Source organism: Pinus tabuliformis, chromosome 2_2 (assembly GCF_031772625.1).
Source record: "Pinus tabuliformis cultivar Carrire ecotype Pingquan chromosome 2_2, CPIR1, whole genome shotgun sequence".
Taxonomy (NCBI): domain Eukaryota; kingdom Viridiplantae; phylum Streptophyta; class Pinopsida; order Pinales; family Pinaceae; genus Pinus; species Pinus tabuliformis.
The window spans coordinates 485,743,468-485,756,998 of NC_142300.1; positions in this window are offsets into that span (position 1 = coordinate 485,743,468).

Sequence of the window (13,531 nt, forward strand, 5' to 3'; positions counted from 1 at the left end):
ATTTCTCCATGACTCTATTTTACACTACTTCCAGTTCCAAGAAAGAAAACAATAGTCAAGGATTCTTTTTCATAATCATACTTGTAAAAATTTACCAAAAGAGCAATTATACCGTGACCTTCCTCACAATATTATTTCTTGATACACAATCAGAGACAATGAATCAAAGAGTTTACTTTTCATTTTAAGAAGAAAAATTGATGAATTTACCTACACATTCATGTATCCATATTATTCACTTTACCTTTTTGAAACAAGAACAATTATCACTAATACTCATTGTGCAAGTAACTACTATAATACTTATCTATAATGTTAGGCTATCTGATATTCTACTAGAAATACCACATCTCGTGCTTCTTTAGTACCAAAACTATTAATTATCAATCACCCAACATACTAGTTCATACGAAATCTGACCCCCAAGGTCCAACCCAAAACTCATAAAATCATAACAACTCTAAGGCTTCCACTGGCCCTCTGTCTCGCGCAAGAATAACTCATATAGGCTATACGCGGTGTCCTGCCTCACCTCACAACATCCTATGTAGATTCTCAGTTCCTTCTCCCTTTTTCCCATATGCCTCTAGCATTCTCCCTTGCCTTCCTTGGCTCCATTCCTTTTGAGATAACCTTTTATCTCAAAAAAGGAAAAGTAGTTGACTACTAATTGTCTGGTAAAAATATTTTCACTAAAATTCTTTCTGATGAATTCCAAAAGTCCCTTAAATTTTACCTCCTTCTAAAAATAAAATAAAAATAAACTTTAATCATCAAAATCCTCGTGAGACTTTCCACTGAACCTATACATTTTTAAGTCTTCAAACAAACAGTAAAAATAAAAAGAAATACATAACAAATATTTACAATCACTGAAATATTACAATATTATTTCATAGAAATAAATTTTAAATATAAAATTACATTGAAAAAAAAAAAAAATTAACTATGTTATTGGAGTAAATTAAAATATTTTGATATGAAGTGTTTTAATTTTTTTAATAATTTAATTAAAATTTATAAATATATAATTTTTTAAATAAAACATATATTTTTATATGGATAAATTTAAGCAATATATGAATAAAATTAGGTTAATAAAAATATGTTATATTATTTAATAGAGATGTATTTTTCAATAAATATTTTAAAAAGTTTTGTGGTTAAAAAATACTAATTTTGTTATAAAAAATTATTTGAAAGGTACATAATTTAATGTAAAGGTGTTTTAAATATTTTAAAAAGTTTTATGGTTAAAAAATACTAATTTTATTATCAAAAATTATTTGAAATGTTACATAATATAATTTAATGTAAAGGTGTTTTATAATTTAATGCACGGAAGATGTTATTTTAATATAAATAAACAAGAATTTTATATATAAAATAAAATTGTTTAAAATATAATTTAATGTAAAGGTGTTTTATAATTTAATGCACGGAAAAAGTTATTTTAATATAAATAAAGAAGAATTTTATATATAAAATAAAATTGTTTAAATTATAAGTATTTAATAAGGGGTTGTGCGGCAGCTAGTCCCTGCCCTAAGCCAGAGGAATTTAGAGGTTCAGTTCCCGGGATGGGTTGACGGGACAGGATGACATTACTTGGGACCATGTTATACTTGGCATCTGCACAAGACGACATTACTTGGGACCATGTTATACTTGGCATCTGCATGCCACTTCCTGAATCCAACCATGTCACGCAAGGATCCCGGCAAACAGGATCGAGATCCGGTCACCAGTTCCGGTCTTCTCCGGCTTGAACCAATTGTTAACGCCTTGCATTCTGCTGATGGAAGTAGAGTTATTTCAGATGCTGGGTGATGGGACAAAAGCTACAACATTCTTTATTTTTGTCTTCAAGGTGGCAGCCCGAATGCGGAAGGAAGGTCGACTATATATAAATTTATCCTAATAATAAAAACATCTTTGCATGAATAAATAATTATTAAGAAGTTGTTTATATCCAAGAACTCAAACACCAATACTCTAAAGAGTAAGTTAAAACAATTTGAGTTCAGAAAACATGTTTACATGAATAACTTAAACCGAAGTTGTTTATCTCCAAGAACTCAAACACCAATGCTCTAAAGAACACAATGCTACAAAGTGCCAAATTCTTGATAAAAGATGCATTCAGTGGTTCACAACAGCTAGTCTGAATTACTTATGTTTATTCAGCAGTTGAATATCCTGGATCCCAACACAATACCTGCTTTTTCTCACTGTAAAAACAGCTATTAATTATATCATATAGCATCCACATTCCCACGCAACAGGGCCATTTCTATTAGCATTAGATTTAAAGTTCATTTCTTGAACAAATGATTTACAAAATTATTTTAGTTTTTTTGAGAAAAAGTTATGTAAGATAAGATATGGTAGTTAAAAAGGTATACGCTAAAGTAACTTTACAGAAGCCTCCATCGGCATATAGCTTAGAAAGTGAGCCAATCGACTGTCAGAGGAATGGGAATTCAAGACCCAACCCGGTCTCGAACAGAGGGAAAAAGAATGGATAGTTTTCTAAGAATCTCGACGAGGAGGACATTGTTATTTATCTGGACGAGGGTAAACCCATTGAACATAGCCAATCATCGGTTCTTCGTCAACTATCCCAATATGTGAAGGCACTTGGGGCTCCGTCCCCCTATTCCGCGTGTGACATCGGGCTGGAAAGGGTGGACGTTCTTAAGTGGCTTGGACACAACCTTGTAGTAACGCGAGCTTGTGCCGATGAGAAATTGTTAGTTATAGGCACGGTACAAAGTCAAAGAACCTAATTCATTCAACTCTCCAAGGACAGGTGCTAAACTGGAGCGAAGGCAACCATCTGTATCCGCGCTAGCGTAGTGGCACCCACATGATTGTTTTGTCATGAAAAGCACAGCCACGTATCTCTCATGTTGAATGCCAACCTGCATGCATACCAAATGCCTTATTACCATAAACGCCAACATGCCTACATGCATACCAAATGCCTTATTACGATAAACTCCAACATGCCTGCATGCATACCAAATGCCTTATTACGATAAATGCCAACATGCCTGCATGCATACCAAATGCCTTATTACAATAAACGCCAACATGCCTGCATGCATACCAAATGCTTTATTCTGGCATAAAGAAATCATCTCGGTAGCAGGCGGTGGAACAAAGGTTAGCTTGGCTGTCAGCTAACCAGTTCTTGCTTCAGTTCTTCTGCTCGTGGTCCATATGAAGACGTTGAACCAACCAGTTCTAGTTTCAGTTCTTCTGCTCAGTTCTTCTTCTCATGGTCCATATGAAGACCTTGAACCAAAAACCGCCATCTCGTCCAGTACCAGCGGTATACCAAACAGTCCGACAGCAGTAGCTCCAGAGCTATGTTTTCAGGTGCATGTTTTAAGGTGCAGAATTAAAGCGAGTAGTTCAAGATGTAGCAAGGGTAGACCATCAATTAATTGTTCTTCCGTTCCCTGTATTAGGTGAGGTGGGTGAGGCCCTGATGGCTCCTAGCTTCTGTAAAAAGGAAAAAAAAGTTTTGAGGTGACTTGCCGCAGAGGTTACAGATAGGGGGCAGAAGCAAAGGTAGACAAGGTTACAGATACGGGGGCAAAAGCAAAGGTAGCTGGTAGGTGCAGTTCTTTAGCCAATTTATATGGTATTTGAGTGTTGTTTGAAGAGGTATAACAACATATGAGGCGCTTTTTTGAAGACCAAGCACAATATCTACACCAGGAGATGGGGCATGTTTGTGATAGGAGTTATAACCAGCAGCATGGGCACATTTTACAGCGCTGTTATGTGCCTTAGTTACAGCATAAGAGGGAGCATTCTTAACCATTTTTTCTAATGTCTGCTGACTGGGTAGAGGGAGTGCACTACTTCAGATCTACTTTACCAATTTGCTATGATGCCCCTTATTTTAGGCATTAAAACAATAATTATTCTATTAGCAAGTGCCTTCCGAAGAAGCAGCTTTCTTCAGACTTCGGAAGAACCGAAGCTAATGCCTGCTGCAGCAAAAGGAAAATAGACAGAAGTAGCTTGCCTCCTGCAGGAAAAGGAAAATAGAAAGAAGCTGGAAAGCTGGAAAATGTTGCATGAAGACAGGTATTACTCTTCATGAATCATTAATGTTAACGTTTGTCTTGCTCTTATTCTGTCAGCTCTTATTTACAGTTGATATGGGGAGATATGCCTCAGCTTATAACCTTACCCTTTATATATAAAACAGATAATCATACCTTGATTGTGATAACTCAATGCCTCCAATGCCTCCAGCAACGCCTCCAGTAAGAAAAGAATGCCTCTGTAACAAAAACCCCCAACAAAGATAGGGGAGCTGAAGCCTACAACAGAAAATCAACTTCCACTTCTAGGCATGGCGGAAGCGGGCATTGCCTCCAGTAAGAAAAGAATGCCTCAGCAACAAAAAGCCCCAACAAAGATAGGGGAGCTGAAGCCTGCAACAGAAAATCAACTTCCACTTCCAGGCATGGCGGAAGCGGCTAGCCATCAACTTCCAACATGTGGGAAGCGGTCTTGTTATTGAATTGTCAAACTTCCCCTTCATGCATCACCGCCGCTATGCTCTACAGCTGATAACAACATGCACCACCCCTGTCAGCTGGCTGTGCAAAAGCTGGCAGCTGTTGCACCACATGGCAACTTCAATGCACCATCGCAACTAGAACATGGGAACTTGCTTACCATTATAGCATTTAGCATTTAATATCTGTTAAACTATGAAACTAATGCTAGCATTAGTTTCCATTATGTTTTCATTAGTTTCAAATTTCCGAAATAAGTACACATAACATATGATTTTTGCCTCTCCACCTCGGGAAGAGGCCAAATAAGATGGTAAAACTATATGCCTCTGAAAACTTTGGTTTATAAGTGGCAGGGACTAATAACAAACAAGTAAATTAATAGAATAACATCGCAAACCGATTACTATAGTCCCTAGCCATTGCCAGATGGCAAGGACTAATAAGAAGAAATTGATATATAATATAAAATTAAATAATTGAAAAAAATTAATATTAATAAATGCCGTCGCTTTGGTCCGCTCAGCCATCTCTCCAAGATGGAAGAGTTCATGTGTAACAAAATGAATGGTGGAGTAAAGGTGTATATCATAGTATGTACAGATTGTATCGGCAATATAATGAATATTGCCATTATTCAGTTGGATAAAGAACAATCGAGTCAATCGTATTGTTCATTTCGTTAAAAATAGTTCTGTATGACTACTTTTTTCTGCTTTTCTTGGCTTGGCCGATGGCCAGGCCAAGAAAAGAAGAAAAAATCAGCAGTCATACAGTGCTTGACCTAATTTGATAGCTAGAATACCTGCTGTAAAAGCAAGAAATAAAGCTATCAAAAATTTAAGCTCTACCATATCTTCATTCCCTCCCCAATCAGTTTGATTAAATGCGTTACATGGATTAGTCCATTTATTTCTCTCCAGTATCAAATTTTAGTATCTAGATATTGAAGGGTTCTCTATCTATTTAGGGTTCTCTATCTATTTTATGTATTATTGTAAAGACATCAGTTGCTCAAGGCCATAGGTTCCTGCCAGCAGTTATTCTATCTCTGTTTGGTCGACTAAATACCAATAGAAAGAAGAGAATATTACATGTTCCGAGGTCCGTCCGGGCGTAAGGAACCCCAACTCCCTCAATTGATGTTGTAACAATAGCATAGCGGAAATTTTCGATTGGAATTAGCTTCTACATAAGGGTGGCTTTAGAACTGAAAAAGAGGATGAGTGCCGCTTGCAAAGGATATCAATCACTATCAATAAAACTCATCCAGAATACTATTCTTTTATATTCTTCCTTTTTCATTCCAACATGACATTATGCCCGTGTAGATGAACCCAGTAATTCAAATTGCAAGGGGATCATAAATGAGGTATTTCTCTAGTGATTCTTTCAGGACCCTGGCTCGTCATACAGATTTCAATCCTGTATCTTACGATATGGAAAGAGGTATAAATATCTTCATATATCAGACGTTCACTAATGAGTATTGCGTCTTCGAAATTGTATCCTTCCCATGGCATATAAGCTACTAAAACGTTTTTTCCCAAAGATAGTTCTCCGCCTACCATAGTCGCACCATCCGCCAGAATTTGTCCCTTCTTTACACATTCCCCTTGATGAATTTGAGGTTTTTGATGCGTACAAGTATTGATATTAGAACGTTGATATATAACCGATTCTATTCGTACAGTGTCTCCATTAACCGATGAAGTTATATTTACAGCATCGATATACTCGATCCTTCCCTCTTGTGTAGCTATAGCTACACTTCCTGAATCTAGAGCTGCTTGACCTTCCAACCCAATTCCGTCAATGTACTTCTCGGGTCGAAAAAGTGGAACTGCTTGACGCTACATATTAGAACCCATTAGAGCGTGATTCGCATCATTATGTTCGAGAAAAGGAATAAGGGAAACTCCAACGGAAAAATATTGGAAAGGAAAAATACTTCTGAAATGGATTTGTTCCCATGCAATAACTATAAATTCTTGTCGGTATCGAGCTGGAGTAATTTGTTCCTCTTGAATTCCTTGATTTAACGCCAAAGAATTTCCCGTAGCTATCCGATAGTATTCATCCTCATCTTCTCCCGGTAGTAGATAAACCATATGTTCTTCTCTCGATCTCTCAGAGATCTTATAGAATGGACTTTGTAAAGAACCACAATCACTAATCTTTGCATGAATAGATAACGATGCAACAAGTCCAGCATTCATTCCTTCGGACGTATCGATTGGACAAATACGCCCATAATAACTGGGATGAATATCCCGTGTCCGAAAACTAGTAGTTCGCCCTATTAAGCCCCTAGGACCTAAATGGCTCAATTTTCGCCCATGAGCTATTTCCGTCAATGGATTAGTTTGATCCAAAAATTGGGATAAGGGGTGTGAACCAAAAAAATCTTGAAAAGTATTTTTTAATAGAGTTGAAGTGACCAAGTTCTGAGGAGTTGATCTGCGCTTGGTTGCTCTGTGTATAGTTCTTTTAACTGCATCTTCTAAACGACCTAGAGCTAATCTAAATTGATTCTGTAATAAATCTGCTACAGAACGAATCCGTCGATTTCTGAGGTGATCTATATCATTGAGTGTACCCATTCCAAATTTCACCCCGATAAGGTAATCCACAGCAGCCAATACATCTTGTGGTAATGAAAAAATCTCGTTCTCAGGTATATCAAGGTTCAGTTTTTGGTTCAGATTTCGTCGACCAATCTTTCCCAATTCACATCTTTGTCGGAAAAATTTTTCTTGCAATTCTTTACATAGAGACTCGGAAAATACCAAATCGCCACTTATACAGTAGAGTTTTTTATAAAACTCCAGAATGGCTTTTTCCCTCGACCATAGATATTCCTCCCACTCCCACCTCTCCTTCTTCTTCAATAAAAATAAAAATCTTTCGGGATAGCGAGTATTGTCCAGAATCTCTTAGACCGAAGATTGCAACTTGGATGAGGATGACCGATTGTTGTGATGGGTCTACTTGGTTGGACTACATGGACAACTTAGTCATGGACATCAGGTTGGAGACATGGAGCATGGCAGTCTTATGCAAGGACATTATGTGGGAGCACTTATAGAGGTGTCACTTATGGGCATCCAATGAGGAGTGCCAAGGCAGGGATGTTGTGCAGATGGATTTGCTAGTGTGACATGGAGACTTATTACTTATGAGCCTATGGAGAGGTTGCACACTCTTGTGCAACAAGACCATGGACTTGGAAGGAGTTGTGAGCAGACTCTGGAGCATTCCTACTACATGGAGAGCTGAGGCATCTTGTAGAGACCTTTGGGCCGAGACTTGTATGCTTGCTGAATGTTGGTTGGGGATGACTTATGGAGCTCATGATGACATGAGATTGTTGTGACTTTTAGGGACTTCATACATGGTGCACTTAGAGGATTGATGCATTGAGGAGTTGAGGTCAGAGACTTCGATGCAGGATGGGGTGCATACTTTCAAGTACATGTATGGGAATGGCTTGAAAGAGTGACTTGATGTGGAGGATCGATATGAGACACTTTGGAGTGATGGAGTTACGATGATGTTAATACCTTGGTGGCAACACTTGGGGCATGGGTTGAGCCGAGACGCAACTACTTTTGACACATGGGAGCTGATTGATCTATGATCATGGGTAGCACATGGATAGATGAGGCAGGTGTATACTTGTTTCTATGGAGACTTGAGGGTTGACTCATTGTAGATGTGATGGAGGTAGCTTCATGGACTTGGATGTGGCATACCGAGAGTTGGAGTTTGAGATGGTCTCTTCATATGGAGGAGGCACACATATGGATGATGTTGGGGTAGATGTGGCTGATTTCATGTAGCACATTGACACCAAACATCATGGATAGCATGTTACAGATGAGATGAAGGCTACTTCATGGACCTGAGCATGACTTACACTTGTATGGAGATGGATTCTTGATCGAGTTGAGGATGTGGCAGGATGTTTTGAGAAACAACTGATGATGGCATGAGGATGTGCATTCTCATTATTTGGACGTGATAGTTGGATTAGCTACCCAACTAGTTCAGACACGGGGGTCGACAGTGTACAGAGATGTGTTAGCATTGTGTTGGAGTATCATGGCAGTAGTTCACATGATGACACATGAGGAGGTCGACACGAGATGTTGCAGTGGGCATGTAGCTTGGATGGAGGGGCCAGCCTTCCATGATGGGGAGCAGCATGTGGAGATTGTGACAGGGTGATCGATGATTATGGATTGAGATGATCTCTGATGGATGACATACCGATGAGGTGTATACCTTGGTATGGTGATCTTGGTGACAGATGGTTGCCGAGGCAAGACATGATGGAGACGGTGGTTCTACATATGTTGCAGTGATGTTTGCAGTATGTGGAGGAGTTGACATCATGGATATTGATGATCTTGGTGGATGGCTACCAGGATGGTATGTTGTCGAGGACGACAACGATTTCAGGTGGAGGAGAATGTAAGGTCCCCGAGTTGTGCGACGGTTGAGCGTCGGGCGAACGGGCGCGCGCGCACGACGAGCGCAACCTGCGACGGTGCGAAGTGCGGTTGGCGACACTTGTGCAACAAGTGGTGCGACGTCCTCTTGAGTGTATTGCGACAATAATGTGACAATATGGAGGAGAGGGCGTTGGTTTATACGCACAGAGCGTGGAGCGATTGGTATGAAGGCCGACCTACAACGATTAGCAAGCCGACATACGTTTTGGGCATTCTGCGATATAGTAAGGGGTGTGCAAAGGCGTTGGGCAAGTCGGCTGGGTGCCAGACTTAGCCCCCACGCCTTGGTATATATTGCTGTACGTTGAGAGCATTTTGGCAAGCGAACAACCACTCATCATCTTCGCACAAAGAAGAGAAGTGCGCACTAGAGCCCCCACGCCTTGGTATATATTGTTGTACGTTGAGAGCATTTTGGCAAGCGAACAACCACTCATCATCTTCGCACAAAGAAGAGAAGTGCGCAGTTCTAGTGCACAATACAAGAGGAGAAGGCGCAGTTTCATATGCGCCCATTCTTGGGCTAGTCGCACGGAAGGAAGCGTTGCACTTGGTATTGGGTGAAGGTGCGGGTAGGAGCACCCGGTGGTTGGGTGAGGCGTGCACAGTGAACGTGTGGCGCCCGTATTGTGCGACAACTTGGCGTAGGTGTCTTAGCGACTCGGGTGAGCACCCGCCTACCGTGCAAGTGTGCACGAAGGTGAGACGAAGGTTGGAACCGGAGGCCATAGAGTTGGGCAAGCGTACTATGTGCTGTGCACACGATTTGGGCGTTTGTTAAGAGTTGGCAAGCGGGACTGCGTGTGGGCAGGGATACACGGTTTGGGCGTTTGCGGCCAAACGAAGAGCGAACCAGCGAAGACGTGCGACAAGGTGAATGACGGGTTGGAGAGTCATGCGGCGACCATGCGGAGGTGCCGACGAGCTGGGCAACCGAGTTTGTCGAAGTTGTGAAAATTTGGCTAAGTGTAAATTTGGGGTTTCCCAAGGACTTAGTCTATACATTGTAAAAGTGAAGATTGTATAATATATTGATTCGGGTAGACTCATATTGCAGGGAGTTGCCCCTCCCTTTATACTGTTGTGCATTTCTCTTGGTTAATGCTGTTGATAATGAATGTGTATGGGTGTTTATTGGTATAAAGGCACATTAATAATACTTGGTAACGAAAATAAAACTAAGTATGGAATGTTAAGGTGTAGTCTACAATCGTAAGTATTAGTGAAAATAAAATAGTTGGTAGTGCCGCACCTCGCTATAAGCGGTTGGAAGACTACCGCAGGTGTAGGGGCGTGACAATCCTCCCCTAGACACTGGGAAAGGTTTTATGTTTCTTTCTTAAAAATTAATTTTAGTAAAGATGGTAAATACATGTATTTTGATATGAAGTGTTTTAATTTTTTTTTTTAATTTACTAAAAATTATAAATACACAAAATTTTCAAAACGAAAAATATATTATAATAGAGATAATAAAATTTATTAATAAAATGTGCTAGAGATAATAAAATTATATTAATAAAATATATTATTAAATTTATATGAATGGTTTTAGTAAAATAGAATGAATAAGTTTATATCAATAAAAACTATGTTATATTAATTAAGAAAAATTTATTAATTCAATAATAATAATTTTATTGTTTAAAAGGTAATTGAGATATTTATAATCTAATGTGAAGGTGGTTTATAGTTTAAGTGGAGAATGATATTATTTTAAAATAAAAAGAGGAATGTTATAATATAACATCATAATAATAATAATTTGTATTTTTTAATATAATGTTTTAATTATTTGATAAGAAGGAATTAATATATAATACAAAATTAAATAATTGGAAGAAAAACAATTTTAAAAAATTTATATTTTGAAAATTTTAAAATAATTTTATAATGATTAATAAATATATATATATATATATATATTTTTAAAAACAATATATACGTGTGTATGGGTTTATTTGGAATTTTTTTTTTTTTTAAATCTAATATTTTGAAAATTTTAAAATAATTTTATAATGATTAATAATTATATATGTATTTTTAAAATTATATATATAGATAGATAGGTTTATTTCAAGTAATTTGGAAAAATAATAGCTATTCTATTTATTTAGATTTAATTATCAGAAATAACTTGTAGAATATATAACTAATGTATTGTTGTAATAATTTTGAGTCTTATTTACCTTTAAATTTTGTAGGTAGCACTCAACAACGAACCACCTCGTTACGCTTACGATTATTGTGGAGGAATGCTGCAATGATAAATCCAATCTTTTTTTTTTCTTTGTGGACTTTAGAAAGGCTTTCGATACGGTTCCTAGAAACAACCTATGGAATGGATTAGAAGAGCTAAAGGTTCCTTTCGAGTTGAGAGCTACTGCTATAAGGTTATACGAGAGTGTAATTGCCAAGCTAAAGCGCAATGAGGGGTGGTCAAAAGATATTAAATGTAATATCGGAGTTAAACAAGGTTTCCTCCTACCCTATTTGGCATTTACATCCACAAGCTAGAAGGTTGTTTAGAGGAAGCAGGCTATGCTGACACGATCTTAGCTGGGATAGTCATCATGCTTCTTCTCTATGCTGAAGGTTGTCCAGAGGAAGTAGGGAATGCTGGCACGATCTTAGCTGGGATAGTCATCATCCTTCTTCTCTATGCCGACGATATTGTTCTTCTCGCAAGGTGCCTATCTGATCTTGATAAGAAGCTTAGAGTTCTTAAGGACTTCAACTCTACCATGGGTATGACTGTTAACATTGACAAAACAAAAGTTATGATTATCAAATCCAGAAAGGACACTTACCCTAATTTTATGTATGACAATAGTAGAGGAAGTGTCTTCTTAAAAGTACCTAGGAATTGATATTCATCACAACCTCAACTAGAACTATAGCATTGAGAAGAGGATTAATGGGGGATGGAAAGCTTATTTTGGTCTTGAAAATAATTGCAAAATGGAAAATCTGTCAATGTGGGATAGAAAGAAGTTCCTCTTTAAAACTTTAGTCACTCCTGTTATCTTATATGGATGGATGTCAGGTTTCGGGTTGCAGCATTTCTAGAGAACCCAGGAGAAAGATTGAGCAAATTCAGAAGTGTCTTACAATGTATAACCTTAAAATTAAAAGTAATACACCCTATCCTATTCTCCTTATAGAAGTGGGTCTTTCCCCTATTGAGAGCCTAGCTATGACTAGGCTTCTATTGTACAAGCACAAACGCAATAATATAGGAGACCATAGACTTCCTAAGCTAGCTTTAAATTCCAGCCAAAACTACCTAATGCTCAAACGAGGTTGGTATAAAGACACGAGGGCCTGGTTAAACCATTGGGAGATTGACCAAAATGTTGCATTGCAAAACATTAATAACATTAAAAATATTGTTACTTCTAAGTTCAAAGAAAAAATGTGGTGTGAGAAAGATTTACCAGCTAAAAGAAAATTAAGATAGTACAAGGAGGTCATCAACCACACCCTAGAAGATCAAAAGTATCTCTATGTATTACTAGCTCAAAGAAGAAAATTAATATAGCCAAGATTAGAACAAACTCTCATGAGCTCCATAGTGACCCCACCCTAGAAGATCAAAAGTATCTCTCTGTTTTAACTAGCTCAAAGAAAAAAAATTAATATAGCCAAGATTAGAACCAACTCTCATGAGCTCCATAGTGAAACAGGGCTTTGGACAGTGCCTAAAACACCATGGATGGAAAGGATTTGTCATCTCGGTGAGAATATGAACATCGAGGATGAAAATCACTTCCTCTTAGAGTCCCCGTTCCTAAAACACTATGGATGGAAAGGATTTGCCATCTCCGTGAGAATATGAACATAGAGTATGAAAATCGCTTCCTAACCATGGATGGAAAGGATTTGCCATCTCCGTGAGAATCACATCGAGGATAAAAATCACTTTCTCTTAGAGTGCCCTGCCTACAACCACATTAGATCTCAGTGTCATAATCTTTGTTGCAACAGTGACCTTCCTAGCCTTTTACTATGTCAAAAATATAGTGAGCTCAGGAGGCTTCTCTCCAAATTTTTCGAGCATAAGAATAAAATCTTAAATCAAACTAAATAATTAGTTTTTTTATATTCGATAGACCAAATTTCGGTCACCACAATCAAAATTTTATAATTACTAAAAATTTTTTATTGAAAAAAAAATAAATAAATAAAGATAATAATACAAATTATCACCCCAAAATATAAAATAAAAACTAAATTACAATGTGAAAATAAAATTATTTTATCATTTAAAAAATTAATTATAACAATAAAATTAGTCAATTTTACATTTTAAAAAACTTACTCAGTGTACTGTATTAAAATACTAACAATATTATTCGAAAAGAATAATAAAATGTATTAAAAACGTAAAAACATTTTCCAAACACCCACCACCTTGAATTTTAATTAATTAAAAGAAAATATTATGATAAGCACGGAATAAAACATTCA